Source organism: Crocuta crocuta, unplaced genomic scaffold (genome assembly GCF_008692635.1).
Source record: "Crocuta crocuta isolate KB4526 unplaced genomic scaffold, BGI_CrCroc_1.0 scaffold331, whole genome shotgun sequence".
NCBI lineage: Eukaryota > Metazoa > Chordata > Mammalia > Carnivora > Hyaenidae > Crocuta > Crocuta crocuta.
Window position 1 is genome coordinate 585,088 of NW_027531015.1, and position 24,432 is coordinate 609,519.

Consider the following 24,432-nt stretch of genomic DNA (forward strand, 5'->3'; position numbering starts at 1 on the left):
TCCTCCATTTACTCATCTCCTCTGTGGTAGCCTTGGGAACCACACATGAAAGATGAGGACATCAAGAGATGGAATGAGTCTAGGGCTCTGCACGACTGGGGAAAGGTGAACACCTTATTCTCTCCCCACTCTTGGACTCACCACATTAGATTGGGATGCAAATGAATAATTAAGGTTTACGGTGTTAAGTCACTGACACTTGGAGATTATTTGTTAAGGCAGCTAGTGCTATTTACCCTAATGTATCCCTCCATATCATGCATGGGAATTCTCCTGCCTAAAATGGATTCTGCCTTCCCTCTTTTTTTTTCTAATCAGAATCCCACCAATGTGTGAAAATTCATCTAAGGGTCCTATACAATCCACAAACTTTTCAATGATCGCTATAGCTCATAGTGGTATCTGTCTTCTAATTCCTAGGGTGCCGTTTCCTATTTAGATCTTAAATATGTACTGCTTTGCTTTGTTATTTAGCTTTTCATGTGTATATGTTTGCTAACACAACTAAATTATCAATTCCCAAGTGGAAAAAATGATCATTATTATTATTGTTATTATTATTACTTGACCCCCAAAGCAATTATCACCAATCTGTGTAGGTGGTACATCAGGAATAAAAAGTCAGAAGCCATATAAGGCTTATAAATGTCCTATAAATATCATTGTAAGATTCTAGCATGGGCTAAATATAAGAATTTGGCCCTAGTAATTCTGGCTCACAGGTACAACAATGAATTCTCTGAGGATAAAATTAATTCCTATATATAAATAAGCTGTTCTGAAAGTATGCTTTTCCCTCAAGGGCTAATTAATGTTAGCATTTCCTCTGCCTGTCCCCTAAATGCATATTGAACAATATCCCAGATTATGAGAAAAAGGATTAGAACATGAGATCTCTTTGAAATCCTTCGCACTACCGGTTTCCTGTAACCCATATTTAGCTTCTCATTTGAAATGAAAGTCAGCAGGTTTAGTACTATCTGTTCTGGATTTTATGAGTCTACTTTTTCAACAACAACAACAACAGCAGCAGCAACAACTACTACTACTACTTCTTTAAGCTCCTGAATCTCCTCTTTCTCACCCTAGCTGTTAAACAGTCATATTCATCTCTTTTCTAATTGGGATGGAAGAACAAGCTACTAATGTTTATCATTCAGGTGCCCATGATTTACTTTGCAATTAAGCAAAGGGGTTTAGGAATGACTGTTTCGAACATAAAGATTAGAACTTAAAACAAGAACATAATAAAAAATTTTATATAAGTGTCTGTTTGAAGATGCTGGAAACCATTTTCAACTGGGGGAAAGGGGTGCCTGGGTGGCTCAGTCAGCTGAGGATCCAACTTTGGGTCATGGTTGATGGATTCGAGCCCACATTGGGCTCTGTGCTGACAGCTAGCTCAGAGCCTGGAGCCTATTTCAGATTCTGTGTCTCCCTCTCTCTGACCCTCCCCTGCTCTCTCTCTCTTTCTCTCTCTCTCAGAAATAATAAAAAAATAAAAACAAACTTGGGGAAAAGTTGCCTATAGATTTTGATGCTATAGAAATGTGCCAGTTTCAATAGTGCAGATTTCTCTGAACTCCCCTATTCATTCAGTGGGGCTTGGTGCTAGCAATCTGCTTTTCTGCCCAGTCAATGCACTTTCATCTTAGCTGGGGAGAATACCTCTGCAATTGTAGAGTTCATGCCCTCCAGTCTTTAGTTTATTCTCCACTGAAGCTACTTGTATAGAGATCAGTCTCTGCTGGTTGCACCAGCGCTTCTGTCACACAGCATCCAGTCTCATCCTTTTCAACTACCAAGTGCAACATATCAATGATGAAGAGTACGTATTCTAGCCTTTCAAAGAATAACTTGAAATGACACAGCAACATGGAACAAATATCTAAAAAGCAAAGAAACATTTTTATGGGCCATCTATCATTCTTGCATTTTAATTTCTTAGCAGCCAAAATAACACCACTGGCTCATAGGAAGGAAGGACAAGAATTAGGATATAAATACATTAATACATATGTTTTCTTCTCCTTCCTCTAAAAACTAACGTTAGAATTACCTTTTAACATGTAGTCAAAGTTTTTGGTTTGTTTTTTGTTTTTGTTTTTTAAAATAGCCATAATTAAGGACTTTCAGCAAAGAGTTTTTTGTTTGTTTTTTGTTGTTTTTTGTTTTGAATATAATTTATTGTCTGTTAGGTAACATACATCATACACAGAGTGTTCTTGGTTTCTGGGGTAGATCCCCGTGATTTATTGCTTACATACAACACCCAGTGCTTATCGCAATAAGTGCCCTCCTCAATGCCCACCACCCATTTTCCCCTCTCTCCCCCATTGACCCTCAGTTTGTTCTCTGTATTTAAGAGTCTCTTATGGGTTGGCCTCCATCTCTGAAACTATTTTCCCCCTTCCCTTCCCCCATGGTCTTCTGTTAAGTTTCGCAAGTTCCACATATGATATCTTATTTCACTTAGCATAATACCCTCCAGTTCCATCCACATTATTGCAAATGACAGGATTTCATTCTTTCGCATTGCCAAGTAGTATTCCATTGATTATATGAGCCACATAACTGTGTTTCTCAAAGTTACAGGAGTTCCATGGTCATGCCTCAGGGATGCCCAAAGTGGGGCTGAATGTGGGGGCTTTTCTTCCCCTTCCTACTGCAGTTGTTTTGCTTTTTATCTGTTTTGCATTTGGATTTCTACATAAAATTTACAATTACAAAAATAGATTCTGGGATGAAAAAAATCCCTGAATGTTAGAATCATGGAAACATTTATTTTTCTCTAATCAGTGCAACATATTTTTCCATACTGAAATAACCAAAACGTTACGTTGCAGGAATGTGTAGAGGATATTTGCTCCCCATTTCCTAGCAGCACTCTGATTTCCTTTGGGGAATTACCTGTCTCCCACTGAATGTGATGCTGGCAGATGGTGAATCTGGGAACTTCCCTCCATAACAGCTGAAGTGACCTGATGTCTCCTCTCAAAGCTCCAGGTCAGCAAGGGGGGATATGCGTCCTCAGTCAGATGCTCTCTTCTAGGTGTCTGAATCTGCAGTGGGGGACACAGCAAAGGAACGTAGGTACTTTGCACATTTTATTAGTGGTACCCTTACCTTTCAGGAGACTCTTCTAGGATTTCTCCTTCTTGGTCTTCCAGAGCTGTCTTGGTTCCTGCCCATTTCCAACTTAGATTGTCCAGCCTTTTGGCAACTTAAGGAGCCCCTGATAATCCTTTCACCTGCACGTTTTTCACACTGTGTGTCTTCATTTTCCTTGCTTTGTTCTTACTTAGCTCCTTCTGGATCAGACCATAAACTGCCTTATGGCAACCCTCCACTAAAATGTAGCTAATCGCTGTCCTCTAAGATGTAGCTTTCTCTTCTTATAAGGGCTTTGGACCACTTACAGTCAATCTCCATCTACTCCAATATATAGACTCACCCTCTACCTGTTTTTGATTTGTTCTTCTTGTATTGATGCTGATATCCCAATGTGTCCCTGCTTCTCTATGCAGTATGTTACCCCAGCAATGGTATGAAAGTATGTAGGCGTCAGCTGTTTGGAGAGTCAGAACACTTGCTGGGAAGGCGAAGGTGAGGAAGATTTGAATCCAACGTATCGAATCAGGAGTGCAGAGTGTCAAATCACAGATGGCGAGGCAAGCAAGTATTAAGAAGAGACAGAGAAAGGGCACGAAATCCAGACACACAAGGAATTTAGGACTAGGTGCCACAATAAATTGATAAAATTACTCTGAAGTAAAGTCTGGTTTGTACAGAGGCTTTTGTGTATTCTGTGCCAGAACGGGGGTGTTCTGGTAAAGATGCCCAAGTACCACCCGCAACCCCCCATCCAAATAAAACAATATGGATTTTTTTCTAAATTCTTTTTGGTCTTCATGAAGAAAGTCCACCATTTTATTAACACAATGGGGACAATAAGATCTCCTTGATATGTCTTTAAATAATGATAGCTGTCATTTATTGAGTGCTTTCTGTGTGCCAGGCTCTTTGCTGAAGTGCTTTGAGTGCAAGGAGAATTGAGGCTGAGAGAGGTTAAATCACTTGCCCAAGATCACACACTAAGTAAATGGGAAAGCTGAGATTTAAGCTCATGTTTGTTAACTCGGAGCCCAAGTTCTTAATCTTTGAGCATCCATGCCATTAAATTGGACTGGGCTCTAGAATATACCCCTGGCTGTGTCTTCCAACTCCAAGCTTCTAGTTGGCATAAGGCAGCATTCAGTAAATACATGTTGAATAAACACATACGAAAGAGCCTGTTAATCCTCACTTGTTGGAGTAAGAATGCGTATACCCTTGTTTGACCAGAACCATACAGCTTTCTTCTCGGAAATGCCCCTTCCTCTACTATAACCATATGCAAGTACGAGCTTCCCTTCACCTACAGATCTCTCTCTTGTGCCTTCTCTGATTGAGTGGCCCTGCTTGGAGCTGATTCCAGGTTTGGGCTCAGTTGGGAGAACACAAACTAGGCCAGTTTTCCCCACCAAACTTTCAACCAGGAACAGAGTCTCAGTCTCCTTCTGATGATGAAGCTAGGAGATGTCTGGCCTACGAGCTGCTGGTGGTTATATATCCATGAGGAAATAGGTCTAAGAATAAAAAGCTGACCTACAGACATAAACCAAGTGATTGAGAGACAGAAACCATGATGAGATATGGAGGGAAAGTAAGAATGGCAGAGTCTAAAACCTGGTATCTAGTTGTTTTCAAGTCCCAGCACTAGTTGGGTTTAGTTACGTCCACCCAGAATAGTTCTCACCAAGACAGTGAGTTCATAAAAATTTCTAACGCATTAAGTTCATGTTATACTGAGAGAGAGGGGGAAATACTTCAACTTCTGTCTCTGCATATGACATATGCTTCTCCGTCTCTAAACCTAGACTATGCAGTACGAGAAGAAAAAATAGTGGGGGGATTGACAGAGCAGAGAAACAAATTTTTGGAACAATTTACAAGTAACACTTTTGTTTTCTTGTCTCCCTTGCTGACTGTCAATATTTTAAAATTGTAAGGAAGCTTTCCTGATCATTAGGTAATGAGAAATAAATTTGTTACAGTATCATATATTTCTACAGAATAGCTGGTAATAAAGATTTTTTACTCTAAAGAACTCCAGGGCACATAGAGAGGGGTTCTTTGCCATCCTGGACATGAGGAAGGAAGCTGATAATTTAATTCATCATCATTAAATTATTCTGTAATGAACAAATAATTTCTAAAATATTACTGTGAACTATTGATTTGTATAACAGGTAAATTAGAACATACTTCTACACCTTACAAAAAATACTTCACGGAGAATTTCTGCAGACTATAATATAAGGTATTACCCTGACAATTTATAAAATCTCCTCTTACAGGAAAACCAAAGATTACAGTGAGTCCACACATATTTAATTCACATGTAACTTATTTAAAAACGTATTTATTACATGAGGCTAGGCTGCTAAGTATGAGCGTACAGTTTGTGCATTGCCCAATGACGGCTGGCTTGAGGCACATGTGGGAGCCAAATTCCAGCCCTCATTTCTCATGCTTAGCCATGTGCCCATGAGGCTGCCTCCACCCACCTAAAAGCATGTATAGGCCAGTAGTGGCCCTAGCAAAAGCCACACAAACCTTCCTAGAACCTAAAACTCTATAAGAGAGAGGCACAAAATAGAAAGCACAAAATAGAAAAAAATGACAGAAGTAATGTTTTCCCTATAAAAGATAAGCACAAAAAATGCCCAATAAGTGCTTATTAAACTAAATGAACAGATTGTAGAATAAAGGTAATGATTTTCTTGATAATATGCCAAAAGAAAAGTAATAGCAAATGCCTTAATATATGCTCCTATTTCTTTTCATGGCTTATTTCCTCCTTATACTTGGTTTTTGTCCACTTAACCCAACAGTGTTAGGATTGATGACAACCTAATTTTATCTCTTTTCTAGTCAAATAAGGATACCAGAAAAGTAAGATACTTATTTTATTTTTTTCTATCATTTATTTAATTTTTATAGTTTACATCCAAGTTAGCACATGGTACAACAATGATCTCAGGAGTAGATTCCTTAAGCCCCTTACCCATTTTGACTATCCCCCCTCCCACAACTCCTCTGGCAACCCTCTGTTCTTTATATTTAAGAATCTCTTATGTTTTGTCCCCCTCCCTGTTTTTATATTCTTTTTGCTTCCCTTCCCTTATGTTCATCTGTTTTGTATCTTAAAGTCCTCATATGAGTGAAGTCATATGATATTTATCTTTCTCTAATTTTGCTTGGCATAATACCCTCTAGTTGTATCCACATAGTTGAAAATGGCAAGATTTCATGTATCTTTTATTGCCGAGTAATACTCCAGTTTGTGTGTGTGTGCCGCATCTTCTTTATCCATTCATCTATCTATCAGTGGGCATTTGGGCTCTTTCCATATTTTGGCTATTGTTGATAATGCTGCTATAAACATTGGGGTGCATGTGCCCCTTCAAAACAGCACACGTGTATCCCTTGGATAAATACCTAGTAGTGCAATTGCCAGGTCATAGGCTAGTTCTATTTTTAACTTTTCGAGGAATCTCCATACTGTTTTCTAGAGTGGCTGCACCAGTTTGCATTCCCACCAGCAGTGAAAAAGGGTTCTTCTTTCTCCGCATCCTCACCAACATCCGTTGTTGCCTGAGTTGTTAATTTTAGCCATTCTGACAGGTGTGAAGTGGTATCTCATTGTGGTTTTGATTTATATTTCCCTGATGATGAGTGATGTTGACATTTTTTCACGTAAAACATTTATTTTAATTTTAAAAAGTTTTCTTATTTACAATCAGTGCATCCCTCCACTGTCTCTATCCTCATAACTGCCCTGAGCCTCATGGAACACATGACTGACAGGGAAATAGCCACAGTGAGCCACATAATCACATCCTCATCACTGGCGCTTCAGTTTATCAACCTTGACAATAAATTCCTCTCTGTGGCTCACCATAGTTCACTGTTTTATACCACAGAAAGGCCCTGGACGTGCTTACAAGGCTTTCTATAAATAACAGCCACACATTCCAGCTTTCGAAGGAGCACATTCTGCTAAACATAGACTGTGGAGACAAGTAATCCCTGTTTTTCTTGCTGTATAGTATGGGCCCTAATTCAGGCTGAGTTTTCATTACCCCATCTCAACTTGACCTTGGCTATTTTGGGTCTTTCCACAGAGGTCACCATATTACTTCTAATGCTTTATAGTGCATATGCAGGCCAGGAGTATCTGCAGTCCTGGGATTCTGCCGCCTCACAGCTGCAATCACCATTAACTGAAAGCACCACAGGGTTGTTAAATAGTCTCATGGATATTCTAATCCAAAACCAGAGATCTGGGAGTCTCTTGGCAATTGCAAGAGCCATAAGCCATTTCAAAGTTAAGGTCTGGGTATTATTGACCTAGAACGTCCCCAGCTGAGGCAAGAAGACAGACAACCTAGCATGAACAGCTAGTTGGCCCAAAGGCTCCATGGAATATATGACTAATACAAAAGGCTTCAAGTGTGATTTACTTGGTCCTTCTAGCCAGTAACAGTATATAGGATGATCTAGATATTGCAGGTTTTGATTTGCTCAAATATTTTCTTGCTTTTTGTTTGTTTCTTTTGTTTTGACTTATTTTTTCAAAAGCATATGGCATTCAGTACCAGAAATATGAAATAGAAGTCTTTTGGAGTTACTTGTTATTGGCTCCTTATTCTGAATAAATCTTTTCTTTAAGACTCTTGCTCTTTTCTGTCTATACTCTCCCATTCAGCTATAAAATACCAATAGGCTCATCAGTCACACCATGTTTACAGTTAAGAGTATCATGGTTTGTGGAATACTACATGGCAATGAGAAACAATGAAATCTGGCCATGTGTAGCAACATGGATGGACCTTGAGGGTGTTATGCTGAGCGAAATAAGTCAGACAGAGAAGGACAAATATCATATGTTTGCACGTATAGGAGGATTAGGAGGAACTTAACTGAGGAACAAGGGGGAGAAGAAAGGGGGAAATGGTGGGGGAAAGGGAGAGAGGCAAACCATGAGTTTGGCAAACCAAATCTTGAATGCTGACAAAAACTGAGGACTGATGGATGTGGGGGGGGGGGGGGGTGGGCATGGAGGAGGGCACTAGTGGGGATGAGCACTGGGTGTTATGTGGAAACTAATTTGACAATAAACTATTTGTAAAAAAAAAAAAGAGTATCATGGTTTGTGCAGTGCTTTTCAGTTTACAAAAATGCAACAGAACATCACTGATCCCCAGGACAACAACCCTATGGGGCAGAAATTGTTATTCCAGTGTTAGACCTGAAGAAACTGAGATCAGACTGATTATGTGACAGGTCCGCAGAGGATGGCCAGACCCCAATCCAGACCTACTGATTCTTCCACTGTAACCAGTGTCTTTTGTCTTACAACTGTTGTAACTTGCATGCTGGACGCATGTTGGATGGGAGCCCCAGGACTTCCAGTAAGCCACTTATTGCCAGTCAGAGGAATTTGCAATGGTTAATCTCTCTGAGCCTCAATTTCCTCTTCTCTAACATGAACTCATGTTTTGCTCTCCGCATTTTGCGATTCAATGATAGGCACACAGGGCTATCAGGAATCCTTCCTCCATGTGCAATACAAGTGTGTTATGTGCATTTTACATGCAGACGAAAATAGAAAATTTAGATTTTTCTCCTTCTATCTTTTTCTTTCTCTCTGTCTTCATTTAAAAATTTTTTAAATTTATTTATTTTTCATCATTCCTTAGTCTGCTGCCTTTGGTGAATTATTCACTGCCATTCAATTCCTCAGATTCTCAGCTGCTAAGTAAAGAAAAGAGTGCTAGTCTCACATTATTTTACTGGGAGTTACATCTTCTGTCATCATCACTAAATCCTAATATAGCGTGTCAAGTTAACACACTATAAAGTCTTATGGAAAGTTAGATTGCTGGGGTTTTGCTCTGATATTAGGTCCATCTTATAGAATTTTGATGGTCCCTATGTTTGTGTTGAGAATAGAGACGCCAAGATTTTTTAAAAACTATTTTTAAACCTCAATTCTAACTTCGTGATGCATGTGGAACTAGTAGTTGCTGGAAACATAGACAGAGAAAAGATGACTTTCCTGGTTGATTCTCACCTAAGGCAACAGATCTGCCCATACAGTTAAGTTATCAAAGTGGTTATACAGCAGATATCAAAGTGCCTTTCCTTTTTTTTTTTTTTAATTTTTTTAATGTTTTATTTATTTCTAGGAGAGAGAGAGAGACAGCGTGAGCAGGGGAGGGTCAGAGAGAGAGGGAGTCACAGACTGAAACAGGCTCCAGGCTCTGAGCTGGCAGTCAGCACACAGCCCGACGCGGGGCTCGAACCCACGCACCGCGAGATCATGACCTAAGCGAAAGTCGGACGCTTAACCGACTAAGCCACCCAGGCGCCCCTCAAAGTGCCTTTCCTGACCAGTAGCATCAGCATCATGTGGAAATGTGTTGGAGATACAAGTTCTTAGACCCCACCTATGACCTGCTGAGTCAGAAACTCTGGGGTTGGTGCCTCAAAATCTTTCTTTAAAGTCCCCATCCTATATGATTTGAAGCACTCTGAAGTTAGAGAACTACGGAGTGAGATTTTTGTCCTTTGGGATACTTTTTCCACTCCTTAACTCCCCTGGATGGTTCTGTGGAAGTGAAATCACTGACAGCATCTGCTAGTGGAATGTTAGTAAATATATATATAGGGGCACTGGTGCATAGTTATTACTAGAGAATAACAATTAGCTTCACTGTTAACACTCCATTACCTTTTAAACATTCTTCTTGCTATTTTAGACAGACAGGATTAATGTCCTTTCCTATATATTTTTTAAAATTTAAATTTAAAATAAAAAAAAACGTTTTTTTACATTTATTTATTTTTGAGAGACAGAGTGAGACAGAGTGTGAGGGGAGGAGGGATAGGGAGAGAAGAAGACACAGGATCCAAAGCAGCTCCAGGCTCTGAGCAAACATTCAGCACAGGGCCTGATATGGGGCTGAACTCATGAACCATGAGATCATGACCTGAGCTGAAGTTGGATACTTAACCAACTGAGCCACCCAGGTGCTCCTCTTTCCTATATTTTAAAGTTGTATTAAACTTTATCAATTAGCATCAACACATAACATAAAGTTTACAAACCAAAATCTTAAGATACTTGTAACTAATAACATTCAAACCTTAGTTCGACTCCACTAAGCTGAGGCTAGCCATTTTTTCATGTTCCCATCGGGCTGTTTCTACATAGTAAATCCAATTTTGGGTCTTAGTTCTATAGGATCTATCTTGCCAAATATTTCTCTACATGGTCAATTGCTATTCTACACAATAGCAATTACGGAAATTGAACCCTCTTGAGGCACTCAATCTCATTCATTAATTTAATTAATTGCACAGTCCTTTTCGGGGAAAGACATTTTCCGTTTTGATCAGCACTTTAATTTCTAAGATTAATACTCGCAAGTTTCCCAAATGTGGAGGTTTAGCCTTAACTCATTAAAGAAGTGCTATTTATCCTATAAGGCACAAATTTGGGTTGTGCTACTTAATAAGTGTGTGGTTTTGAGCAAATTACTTAACCTCTAAACCTTCGTTCTTCATATGCAAAATGGGGGCCTCACAGTCAGAGTTCAAAATCTGGGGTGGAAGTTCCCCCTTTTTAAATGTTTACTTACTTATTTTTTTTTTTAGAGAGAGAGAAAGAGAGAGAGAGAGAGAGAGAGAATCCTAAGCAGGCTCCATGCTGCCAGCACAGAGCTAAACATGAGGCTCAAGCCCAGGAAAGGAGAAATCAGGACCTGAGCTGAAATCAAGAGTCCGATGCTTAACCAACTAAGCCACCTAGTCCCCATCCCCCCTTTTTTTATTAATGTAACTCACTTCTTTCCCCATTCCTAAGTTTTTCAGCCTTTGGGGGGAGGAGACCCACTGGCTTTCTCTTCCCATTTGTCCTGGGAAGACAACAGAGTTTTGGTGTATTATAGGCTTGGATATGAATCATAAGCTTAACACTTACCAGCTGTGTGACTTTAGGCAATTTACGTAATCTCTTTAAGCTTTAGTTTCCTTATCTACAAAATGAGGTAACAATTGTACCTATCTTGTAGTGTTAGAGAGATATGTAAAATGCTTAGTCTGACACATGGGGAGTGGTGAGCATACAAATGTTCAAATGTAACTGCTATTATTATAATCATTGCCTCTCTTTCTTAGCATATATAAAGCTTGGTACCAGACCATTCATCAATTTTTTTTTATATAATAATGAGACAGAAATTATAAGACTTGACTTCCTATCCACTCACTTTCATCAATTCAATGACCAGCTATATCTGGCTATTGGCCATTCTGTTTTAAAGCATACTTTTTGAAGTTGAAGATGGTACTTCTCAATTGATGATTGGCTTTGACCTCTAAAGCTAGATGGCTCATTAATGGACAGATCACCAAAAGCTTTTTCTTATGGCTTGTAGCTGTAGCCAAAACCATACCAATAGGCCATGGTGGTTTTTCCCAAAACAGAAATGGGCCATGGTGACAGCCAATCACAAAATTCTTTTGCCTTACATTGCCTTACATTGAGAGATTAATCCCCTCTCGTCTACTTTTTGTGGAATGAAAAACCAACAAGTATGGCTAATATGGGTTTTTTTTAATGTTTTCTCAAAAATTTATTTTTCTTTTTTTTTAAATATTTTTATTTATTTCTAGGAGAGAGAGAGAGAGAGACAGCATGAGTAGGGGACAGTCAGAGAGAGAGGGAGACACAGACTCTGATATAGGCTCCAGGCTCTGAGCTGGCTGTCAGCACAGAGCCCGACGCGGGGCTCGAACCCACGAACCGCGAGATCATGACCCAAGCGAAAGTCGGACGCTTAACCGACTAAGCCACCCAGGCGCCCCTTTTTAAATTTATTTCTGAGAGACAGAGAGAGACAGTGTGAGCAGAAGGGGGTCAGGGAGAGAGGGAGACACAGAATCCGAAACAGGCTCCAGGCTCTGATCCAGCTGCCAGCACAGAGCCCGACGCGGGGCTCGAACCCACGAACCTCGAGATCATGACCTGAGCCGAAGTCAGGCGCTTAACCAACTGAGCCACCCAGGCGCCCCTAATATGGGTTTTAAGAAGGGGCTTTGCTGAAGGTACAAGTTTTCCTCTTCCAGAAGTGCAGTCTGGCTCTCAGAGGCAGTACACAGACCTTACTTAAGAATAATAGGCAATATATGTGGATGAAGAAAAATCTTTATTTGCCCATACCTAGGGTTTCATGTCCCTCATAGAAGATTTTCCTAAAAGCTTCTCATCATGACTCCCACACACTTATTCTGAAAATTGCACAGTGTAGTGTATATGTATGTATGTTGTACCTAGGCAGTGATAGTTCTCTCCTTTATATGACTCGGGGTCTATAGAGAATCCTCAAACAGGGTAATTGAGAGGAGTTTAATGGGGACCTATTTACAAAAGTATAGGCTGGAAAAAGTGAGAACTACCAGGGATGGGGAAGTATGCTAGAACTAGAAACAACAGAGTCCACTACCACCCCTGAGCCAGAGGGGCAGGATGAGCGAACGGTTAAAGGACCTGGACAGAGAGCTATAGTATTCAGTTGAGAAACTCAGCAGCTGCCAGAATGGCCCAGCACACTTTCTACCTTCTGTTCTGTGGGGCCTCACACTGGCTAAAACCTAGTGGTAGGAATCCCATTGATGCATCTATAAACATCTTTAAAGGCCCATGCGTTAGATTTCTAGAGCTGTTGTAACAAAGTACCCAAAACTTAGTGGCTTAGAACAATAGAAATTTACTATCTCACAGCTGTGGAGGCTAGAAATCTAAAATCAAGGCATTGGCAGGGTGATGCTCTGTCTAAAAATGTTAGGGCAATCCTCCCTTCCCTCTTCCTAGATTCTGATAATTTGCCAGGGCTTTTCAGTGCATTTCTCCAACCCCGTGTCTTCACATGGTGTTCATTCTCCCTGTGTCTCTGTCTTCACAAGGCCTTCTTCCCAGGACACCAGTCATATTGGTAGAGGCTCACTCTATTCCAGTATGACCACACCTCAACTAGTTACATCTGTAATGACCCTATTTCCCAATCAGGTCACATTCTGAGGTACTGGGGTTGAGGACTTCAACATTGTCTTTTTGGAGAGACACAATTCTACCTGCAAGAGTCATCCTTCCAGATGGGGTTGGGCACAGAGCTGGCACAGAGGAGCAGCAGGGAAGACCTGGCACACACTTCTTTCAGTATGTCCTCCATGGTTCACATTCCACAGGGTCCCAGACTTTTACCTCTCTTCTAATCCTTCTTTCCTCATTTTATTCACTCTTTATTGAAGTGTAACATATGTACAGAACAACACAGAAGTAATAAGTGCATAGCTTGAAGAATTTCTACAAACTCAACATACATTGTAAGCAGCATCTGGATCAAGAAACAATGTTAATAACATTGAATAACCACAGAAACTGCCTTCATGCTCCCTTCCAGTCTCTGCCTTCTCCCAAGAGTAACCGTCATTCTGGTGTCTAATACCATAGAATCGCGTTGCCTGTTTTGGAACTTGATCTAAGTAGAATCATGTAGTATGTATTCTTTCACGTTTGTCTGGCTTTTCCCACACATAGTGTCATCTATGTTGTTGTGTGCAGTTGTAATTTGTTCATTCTCATTCCATTTTATGAATATACCACACTTTATTTATCCATTCTGCTGTTGATGGACACTTTGATTGATTCTAAGGAGGAGATCTGTTGGATTATATTGCTGTGAACATTCTTATAGATATCCGTTGGTGAAAAGCATTTGGTGATAAATGTTCATACTTATGACTTTTAAAAAAATTATTTACTTTTGAGAGAGAGAGCTTGAGCAGGGAAGGGGGTGCAGAGAGAGAAGGAGACAGAGAGTCTGAAGCTGGCTCCATGTTGACAGCAGCAAGCCTGATATGGGGCTCAAACTCACAAACCATGGGGCTTGAATTCATAAACGAAGAGATCACAACCTGAGGCAAAGTTGGACACTCAACCGACTGAGCCCCCTAGGAACGGCCCTGCTTATGACTGTTTTGACAAACATCCTCCAGAAAGTCTTGCTCATTTCCTAGTCAGAATCATTTGTACTCTCCTTAGTGTTCTCAAAGTGAATATTTACCACAGTGTATCACATGAATGTATCACAAGAACATACCTATCTCCTACTCTATCCAATAACCTTTTTGTGTGTCTGTGAGTTTCTTAAGGACAAAGATCCTGCTTTATGCATCTTTATATCCTAGCATGTGCCTGCTGCTTATTGGCATCAAATCAGTTTTTGAGTGACTGAATGAATAATTAGGGTGGAGACAGCATGGATCAGGATCACAAGATGGAAAAGGGTATAAACACAGATTCAGCTTGTCCTTGAGTCTGACATAATAGAGTCATCTTGTTTTGTCACTTTCTAGCTTCAACTTGCTTTTCTTCAGGGTCTTGTCACCCACCCTCCCTGCTGCTTCACCTTAGGATTAGGTATCTCTGAAGACCTCATTTTCTCCTCATCAGTACTGTCTTCACTACACGGATTCTCCCATGGATTTTATGCACAATGAGAATTTTTTCTAATACTTTAATCTCTAATACTTGAAATCTTTTTTTCTGGGTCTTTTGATTCTTAGACATGACTTAATTTTTCTTTACCATGCATTATAGTCTTATTTTCTGAAATAATTATTTATGTAATCTGCTTCTATTCCATTCTCTTCAAATCTGCAGGTCTTTCAAAATTCTCCACAAAATGCCAAGACTTCGACACTCTCCTGGGACCCTAGGCTCCCAACACTGGGGTGCATCTTGGGTTACTGCCTCTCTGTCCTCTTATCATCTTTCCTCCTCACCCAATCAGCTGCCAACTCATTCAACACTTTCCCATTAATGCTTTTCTGACTATTTCCACAGTCACCACATTAACCAATATCCTACTTTCCTCACACATGTTCCTAACAGCTTCTTATCTGCATTCTCTCCCCTTCCAGGTTATTCTTAAATACAGAATAGATTTTATCATCTGCTCATGAAATGAGAGAGGCTTCCAACTGCTAATCAGATCCAGCTCAATTGTGTCTGATCATAAATCTTCCTTAGAATCCTCACTGCACCCTCCGTGGCAGAACCTGCTTCTCATATTTTTCTAGCCCCCATCACTGTGCCTTTGATCTCTCCTCATTTGACAAGAGTGATAAACTTCTAGCATGAAACTGAACTGGATTCTGAACTGGCCTTCCAATCACAAGGTGGAGATAACCTCAAAACAAGAGAGGAAGGATATTTTGATAGCATTTGCTATTTTGATAGCATTTTGTGAAAGTTTTCAAACTGAGGATTCAGCTAGTCAAGCTGTTATTTTGCGACCTTAAAAATATGTCCTAACACTGCAACTTCTGCTTCACATGTAAGCATATTCCCACAATTAAATCATGAATTAAGTTTTAATTGAATCAATTATTTACAAATTGTATGGGCGAAGATATGACTAAGAGTCCTTACTACTAAGTGAAGAAGTATATTGGGAATTAAGTCATTTCACAGTGCCTAAGCAGGTAGTAAAGTCTTAGCTAGCTCAACTATATAAAATAAGATATCACATATTTTTGAAAAATGACTTCAACTTTAAAAATTAAAGATTTAAACTTAGAGTCTTCCCTTTTGTTATGGATACATTTCAATTTTACAACAGGAACAAGAGACTTATTTTATTATATTTTTTAGGGTAGCTAATTATCTCCTTGTAAAAAGAGGTTTTATGTAACTTATTTTAGGAAAAGCAGTTAGGATGCTATTTTGGTTTTCAGTATCCAGAGATTTGCATCTTCATATTATATCATGGTTATATATTATAATCAAAGTGGGGTTGGGTGCATGATTTTATTCAGAGAAAGTTACTGTAATTCAAATAAAATATTAATCCCTGCCAATCACCAACAAGAATATAGCTTAAGATTGGTGAATGATTCCTTACACCGTATCTAGAGATGGATTAGAATAGAGACTGGTAAGGACAGGGAAGGCCTGGGGCTTGTCAGAGACAGTAGCTCTACCTTATGCACACTAAGGGAAAATTTTGGTGTGTGTACATTTGCTATTATTTGGCTTTGTAGCCCAACATTGCTTCTTAGGTTTCTTGTCTTATCAGTAAAGTCAAGGAGGTCCAGTTTCCATCATTGCTGTCAGTTTGATTCCTGATTTTACTGAAAAGCCATTCAAATAATTCTGGTGTTAGCCTCAGCTAAATAAATTCTTCTTGAATTTGTTATCTTCTGTCTTAGGAGAGGCTACATTAGAATTGAAGCATACTAATGATACAGGCATAGATCCATGCTGAACCAGCTTTGGGGTAAAGGGGCTTAGTTTTCTGAGTATTACGTTGATTTTTCATAGGGTCTTGATTGAAATTTCTACATGTGAATGTGCAATACATTGAAAATTGAGCTGATGAATTGAGATATTTTTCTATATTACTATACAAAATTCTTTATCCTGATAAGAAATTAACAGTAATATAACTAGCTCATTGCCTTATTAATAGAGATAACGGTATATAAAAATTTTATACACAATATATTACTATATAGTTACTATGATCATAACTTTTAACAAGTGGGACCCTTATGGTGGAGACTGTGAAACGAAAGTTCCTGTAAGGTATCATGAATAGGTAAGCAAACAAAAAGCCCAGCAGTGTTCCTAGATGAGGGACACAATATAATACCTATAAACAGAATCCTGAGCCTTCAAGGTTATTTATAAACTCTTTTTGGGATTGTGATAAAGACACTTCTCAACTTCTGGAGCCTAAATATTTCAAGGGTTTGTCCCTTTATTAATAATTTACATCATAGGTGGTGTGTTCTAATGTATATGCTTTTCATCCGAGATACTATTGTGGCCAAAATACTTCAAAAATGTCAGTGTATATTTATATTCTATAGAAGTTGTTCAATGTAAGCATGGACATCGTTTAGGCCTCCAACTTTTGTAGATCAAATCACCAAAAAAAAGGAATGCTTTGAAAAACAGGATTCAACTCGCTGAACGACCAATTTGTCAAAATTTACTGATTTATCAAAAATGCTTTTAATATTTGGATAGGAATGCTCAGCTTTAGTTATTGATAATAAAGCATACAAAATTAATGCTGATTTGGCATTTGAAGAATGGGCCAAAAAAACACTTTAACATGATTTAAGTTTGAAGAAATAGAAACTGTCACCCATAAAAGCAGTCAAAGTAATCCTACCACATATAAGATGTTAAAAAATTAGTTTCAAACAAAGAGCAGTTGGAGTATGTACACTTCACGGCAATTGGTTGAAAAGTTTGATGTACAAACCCTTCAAAGCATGAGAATAGGATTAGAAGTGTATCAGAGGGAGTATTATAATGGACCGCATGAACAGTATGAGTAGAGAAATAAATGAGCTAGAATGTGACAGGAGAAACCACATCACCTCAAATATTGATTACCAGTTTTCAAAAACCAGTTGAAGGTTGATTTGTTACCTGAGAAAGTGACAGAACATCTTTAAAATATTCTATGATTAGGAAAATGTAAAATGGCATTAAATGAGATCCCTAGTTACTTTATTTGACTTTCCCCAAACTTTAAAGTTTTGCTCTGTTGTAAACTATAGTTTTTTGGTTTTTATTTCTCCTGTGCATTGCTACAAAGTAAGTGTAACTCAATCTTAAGGATACTTCATCCTTTGGCATCCTGTGTGGCATCCATCAGTAATGGATGGAATTGGTATAGACTGTTACACAGTTGGAGCAAACTGGAATTTGGAAGTATAGAGGCCTCTCATTGGCTTGGTTGTCTCAGTCTTTCATTGCCTGGACTATTGCAGGAGGGGGAGGAAGCCTTTTCTTCTTCCTGCTGAGGTAGTAAAGTAATACCCATCTGCAAGGTCTGTCTTTTCCTGTTGGATCTGCAATTGACGGCAAGTGGTAGGGTGTGAGAGCTCCCCCTGCTGAATCTCCCAACTCCATTCTGGTGACGTTTCCGTGTATTAATTTTCACAGTACTAATGTGGATACTTCCGTCACAGCGGTAGCTATCTTCAAACCTCAATTGCCCACTTCTGGCTTCTTGTGGTTGTCAATTAATTCTTGTAGGCCTGCATGACTTGATGATGCTGGCTACCGGAATTGCCAGTGCTACTTTCCTTAGCTATTATTAGTTGTTATTGTTATACAGTGTTGTTGGTAGCAATTCCTCATATGTTAGACAAACAATAGTGGAAACTTATTGGCGGCAATCCGGAAGCCAATCCACTTAGCCTAGAAATAGTTCAGAGGAAATCAGGCTCTCTTAGGCACGATGTGACTGTCCCAGAGAGAAGCAGAAGTTGATAACGATCTAAGCAACTGCAACAAACTCCAACACTGGAGGCATGTATCACAGCCTCAGGAAATAGGCTTGGGAATATTTTCAGAAGTAGGGAAGTGGGAATTGATGGGTAGTTTTGATGTTTCTGTCCTTACACTGGTGCCCCAGAATCTGCTAAGTTACTTTGATGCACTGAACTCTAACTATGCAGATGAGAAGATACTCTCATGTTTATACCCAGAATCTCATGAAGGGAAATTCCTGTCTTCTGGCAGTTAATTTGTGTCATCAAGAATTACAACAGTGCACGTTACAGCAATGAATGAGTTTCACTATTTGCAGATATTTTTTTCCGCTTTATTGAGGTATAATTGATATATAAAATTGGAAGATATGGAAAGAGTTTATCATTGTGATTCAGTATACATATAGATTGTGAGAGGATCCCCCATCTAGTATGATTAATTAACACATTCATCACTTTGCATGTTTATCCCTCCTTCTTTCTTTCTTCTTTTTTTTTTAATTTTGTGAGAACACTTAAGTTCTACTCCTAGTAAATTTCAGTACAGTGTTATCAACTATAGTCAGTCTGTTTTACATCAGATCCCAAGACCTTATTCATCTTATAGCTGAAAGTTTTAGCAGGTTTTTTTATATCTGTGTGGTCCTTTATGTGGCTTTTTACATTTCACCACCCTAGAAATTTTTAAAGATTATACAGATTTGTTGCCAAAGACTCAGAGAAGGTGAAATGTCCTGCCATTACCTAGATTCTTGATAGCTTCCATTATATTCCTTAATTTAACATTAGTGGTATAGTTTGAGTGGTCTGTGCTCACCACTGTTCTTAAATATTTGCCCTTTGGGTCCACATGTACCTGGAGATGCTAACTGGGGCACTATCCAATTCTCTTATATCTCTTTTCCACCGTACACTGTTCTTGTGGTAAAATGCCCAAGGAGTGGAATTGACAAAGACAAATTTCAATGATACAGCTTTACAGTCTTACCAGCAGCACAGTAATGGCCACATCATTTCAGGGTTTATCCTAAGAATCAAAGTCACATGGTCAAATTTGGGGTAGGGCAAAAACTCAAGGTTCGTGAGTTTCTACTTAATATCAAACCCATCAATATTTTCATTTCACATTCTGAGTATTTGGGTCCTTTATTACGGACAGAATGGCAAGATGGAAGTGCTAGCAGTTATATACAACACATGAAATTATATAAAACATAATAATTTGTTTAATGCATTTAAGGATTTGAACACATCTAATCAAGCATCCCTAAAAAGATGGGAAGTTACCAGGTAACTGTAAGAAAGGCATACCATTTTCTTTGGAAATGTAACATTTCATATGAAAATTATTAGGTAACATTGATAATTTTTCTTTTGAAATATGTTAGCATACCTAGGATTCTATTCCAATATCTTGGGTAGCATTAGTTAATATTTAAAAAATAACTCAATTTGAATATCATTAGTTATCAAAATTAATAATTTCTCAAAGGTGCTAAGGCTATAAAAGCTATAATTGTAAAGTTGTCCTGACCACCTAAAGCACACATAGAAGCCCAGAAACAAAGCCAGTCTTCTTATTTTCTGTGTTCACAGATGATAAAGCACACAAAATTAAGGTTGGCACTTAATGTACGCTCTGGTATACACTAGGCATCCAATAAACATTTTTTGAATTAAGTATTGAAATAAATGTTGTTTGGTCTCTGATGATGGGTCTATCTTATCTTTCAAGTCTCCTTTCTCCCATTTTGTTCCTCCTTTTATTGTTCCTCATCTCGCAGACATGTCTGGACTCAAACTGTAGAAACGTGTCAGGATTTTTCCTGAGAGGCTCCTCAAGCCCTGTGTAAATCAGTGCTTCTAAAACGCGGATCTTGCTAACTTGTTACAGGTTGATCAGTGAGGTGATGATAAAGTTCAGTCATTCTGTAACTGACAAGAAAAGTGTAAGGCCTGCTAAGGATTGTGATTTATGAAGAGTCAGGAAACGAGCACAGAAATGTGGTTCCAGCAGAGGCCAGATGCAGTCTATTGTCCTGTCATCACAGAGGCCGAGGATGGAAAATGGTGGGTGCCCTATGGGCTGGTGGAGCTGCCAAGAAGCACTGTGGTCACACTAGATCACACTAGGTGTGGTGATAGGAGGGACGAGTGTCCTAATCTCTCATTAACACAGAGAATGAAGCCACCTCTGCAAAACCTTTTCTTTTCAAAATGAGAATTTAAAATGCATTTGACAAGCAAAATGGGAAAACCAGTTGATTGCCTTTGCTTCCTCCCCAAGGATTGAGGATTTATTAAAGGCCACTGGAAAGGGGAGGAGATCAGGACAATGAGTCTGAAGGAGCATCTTCAGTTTGAAAGTCAGCCAAGTAGCCTGAATGTTGGGAATTCTGGCAAGATGAGAAAAGGAAGTGGACGCTGTTTCCTCTACTAATGGAACATAAACCTAAGTAAACAGTCATATCACAAAGCATAAAGCACCCTCTACATCTTGCCCACTTACCCCAATAAATATGACTGAGGAAAAAGAAGGCCAGTAAGCAACTTCCTTTAAATTCTCAGGATCCATGATATGATCATAATAATCTACTCTCTATTTTAATTTTGCTCGAATAAGGGAAAGAAAAACATTTTTCCAGTTTAAAAATGGACAAAGGAATTGAACACTAGAGTGGTTTACTGAAGAAAGGGGCCAAACAAAAGAAAAATTCAGCCCTGTTTGGTCTCTTAAAGGACCCCTGAGGTACAACAGACAGTAGTTTCTCGAGAGATATACTCCGGACTTGTGAGAATCTTTATCCTTGTGTAAGAATTATAAGGAGCACTGATCACAGTCTGAAAATATGAGAACTGCAGTGCATTGGTCTCTCCAATGAGCTTTGCTATCTCATGAGAGGGATGAGAAATGAAGATATAAAAAGGCCAGGACTCTGAGACACTTGTACATGACTGTCAATGCTAGCATCTGACTTCATTTCACTTTGATAGATCCTGTGGTCCATGCTAAGGGCCCTTTGCTGATCCAGAAGCATATACCTCACACCTTCCCCTCCCTTTCTCAAGATTCTTAATAACTGACTAGCATCAAGCCAGGCTTCCAAAAGAGCCCTGCTGGGTGACGGACGCAGAATGTGCAGAGTGCAAGTGAGCCACAGATGGAGCAGGTGGCTTGTGTCCTAGAGCATAGCATCGCCAGAGGAAGGACAGAACCAGAGAGACTATCGTTTACTGGAATGTATCTTTCTGGGCTGCAAGTACTTGATATTTTGATGTTTGTAAAATTACCTCACAGGGAGAGGGAAAGCAATTAGCTATCAGAGCAATTTCAAATAACAGCATCTTAAAATTCACTGTAACAGAAACAGGGCAAAGTGGGTGTCATTAATGAATCACTGTGGCAAGATGAGAACTGAACACACTCTTTTAAACTGATCAGAAAGTAATTATAAAATGCCTACTGTTTGCCCAACTCTTCAGAGATTAAGAAAGTCAAATAAAACATGATTCCATCTTCAAGAGATTGTAGGACTCACAGTTAAGTCTTATTTATAAGAACACTTTAAGTGTACAAGACAGGTACATTATATATGTTATATGTAGTGATTTTCTCATAAATCAACTCTCCTAAAAAATAAAAAAAACTCTGGTTTGTAGTGTTTGCTAACTCTGCCATCATTGAATGCAGTGTTGGAAAGAGTGATCTCTCACAAGCTAGTACAAGCCAGTTCCAGCACACGCTGGTCATTTATCTGCATGCACGATACCTTAAATGGTGTTATTAGATCATAGGCATCCTAGATGTCTGGAGAAGGCAGACATCAGTCAGAAGACTGGCTGAGAGAAGGTAGTATTTAAACAGGGGAAGATCTTTCTTTGTATGGTGAACTCTTAAAAGATTAGGCTACTTGGTTTATTCTCCCTGCCTCTCTACAACCTGCACAGCCTCTACAGGTAGTGGGGCCTCTAGGCGTGTTCAACATTTGTTTGTTTGTTGAATGACAAAGACAAATAGTTAGACTGAAAAGAATGGGAAGGTTTTTTTTTTGTAGCCAAACTTTTTTTTCTTGAAAAACAAAAACAAAAACAAACTAACCCACAAAACTGGAGAGACCAAAGCAGGTATGACTAATTAATATCTATTAAAGCTGTTGGCAGATGCATACATGTGATTGTTCTGCATTTTATTTTCTGCTTTCTTCCGTGTATTGGATATATTTCATAATAAAAATCATTTAAATGTTTTAAAAAGCTAAGGGGAGAAGGAAATTATGTAACAAAGGCACAGAAGTAGGAATGGATATAACCTGGCGGATGCTGAGTAGACACTTTGATCTGATCAGAGTGTGGCAGGGAACAGCAAACATCAAGGTTGGGCTTAAGAATATGGATGAATGGGGATTTCACTCGGGTTAACTGCTGCCTTTCACACTTCTCAAAGAATGCAAAAGAACTGAATCCATTCTTTCTCCTTAGAATTATAATTCATGTGTTAAATTTTGAATTCCTGTATTGGTGGGGGAAAATTATTAACATTAATCAAATTTAGAATGAGGTGAGGAAGGCAATATTTAATCTTATTTCATAGGAAAATGGACAGCTTAAATAAAAACACTTGTTACTGTAAAATGAAATCAGTGGTATCAAGCGGGGTTTATTAATGCAGCTGCCTCCATACCAAATACAATCCAAGTTGTCCAGCCCCCTTGCCCTGCCCTAAATGCACACATATTCTGAAACAGCCTAAAATAGTGTCCAGCTGGACAAATGCATAGAATGGCATAGGGTCCCCTGAATTAGAGATCAGGTTCTATTCATTGTATAAAACAAAGAATAAACCTTATGTAAATTTATACTCTGTTGGAAGTCTATTGCTGATAAAATGAAAGGAAGAAATGTAATAATCACAGCAAGTGGGCATTCAAGGCACTGGAAAAAGTAGAGAGAAGGGCATTCTTCACCAGGCTTTGTATATTCCACATCACTGTATTAGCATCTGGTAGTATTCAATAGCACCTTAGAAAATAACTTGGAGCACAAAAGCTTTCAGAAGACATTCACTGTATCTTCAATGCACTTTACATAATGCATTCAGCACCCTGCAGACACTCCATCAAATTGCAGTAATAGGAAAACAACAAATGCTTGCCTACAACACCAGATTCCTGGAATTGAGGATGGGGCCTACTTTATTCTCTGATATAAAGTTGCTTAAATCATCTCTATTAAAATTGTGCTACAATAAGGGCTACAATGGTGGCTACCAATGGGAAGACATGTTTACAAGTCAGTCACCAGGAACAATCTTCAAATCAGAATTGATACAAAGTTTAGCAACTGACACACAATCTGTATCCGTCTGGTACACATTTTCTGACCCATAGTCATTTGGAACATGCTGTAGCCTTCCCCTGTATTTTCCTCATAGACATCTAAATCCAAGCTGAACCCCATTAAAATGCTCTCCCATTCTCATGGACTCTTCACATGCAGTCATTTCCCCCTTTGTTAGACTCTGAGCTTGTCTTCATGAAATTTTTGGAATATCTCAAGGAATAAAACCCATGGAATTTCCAAGTCAGATGGTTTTCCTCCCTACCAAAAACTAAATAATGAAAGTTCAAAAAGAAGAATCTTTTCTTCTCATTCTATTCTACCATGCTTACCAAATTCTGATGTTTTCCATTTATTTTCCTTCTTCTTTGCCTTCAGAGATACATATGAAACCCTAATAAGCCCCCTAATAACTGAGTCACTAATAAGTTTCTCTCAGTTGATGTGTTGTGTTCTTTTCATTTTATCACATTATTTAACCCTGAAATCCTCTGTACTATGCCCATGTTTTTCTCTGAACTTTTTCTTTCTTTTCAACCTTCTGGCCCCTGTGTTTACTACTATGGCGGAAAAATAATTGAACATACTTTTAAGAACAATTTGGAGCTGAATGCTTAAATGTAG

General features: G+C 38.9%; 1 non-coding gene across 1 annotated transcript; it reads right to left on the bottom strand.

Annotated features, from left to right (window-relative positions):
* Window positions 1-12,096: 12,096 nt before the first annotated feature.
* On the bottom strand, window positions 12,097-12,181 carry TRNAR-UCG (transfer RNA arginine (anticodon UCG)). Its single transcript has one exon. It is a non-coding gene; the product is annotated as a tRNA-Arg (tRNA).
* Window positions 12,182-24,432: the final 12,251 nt, after the last annotated feature.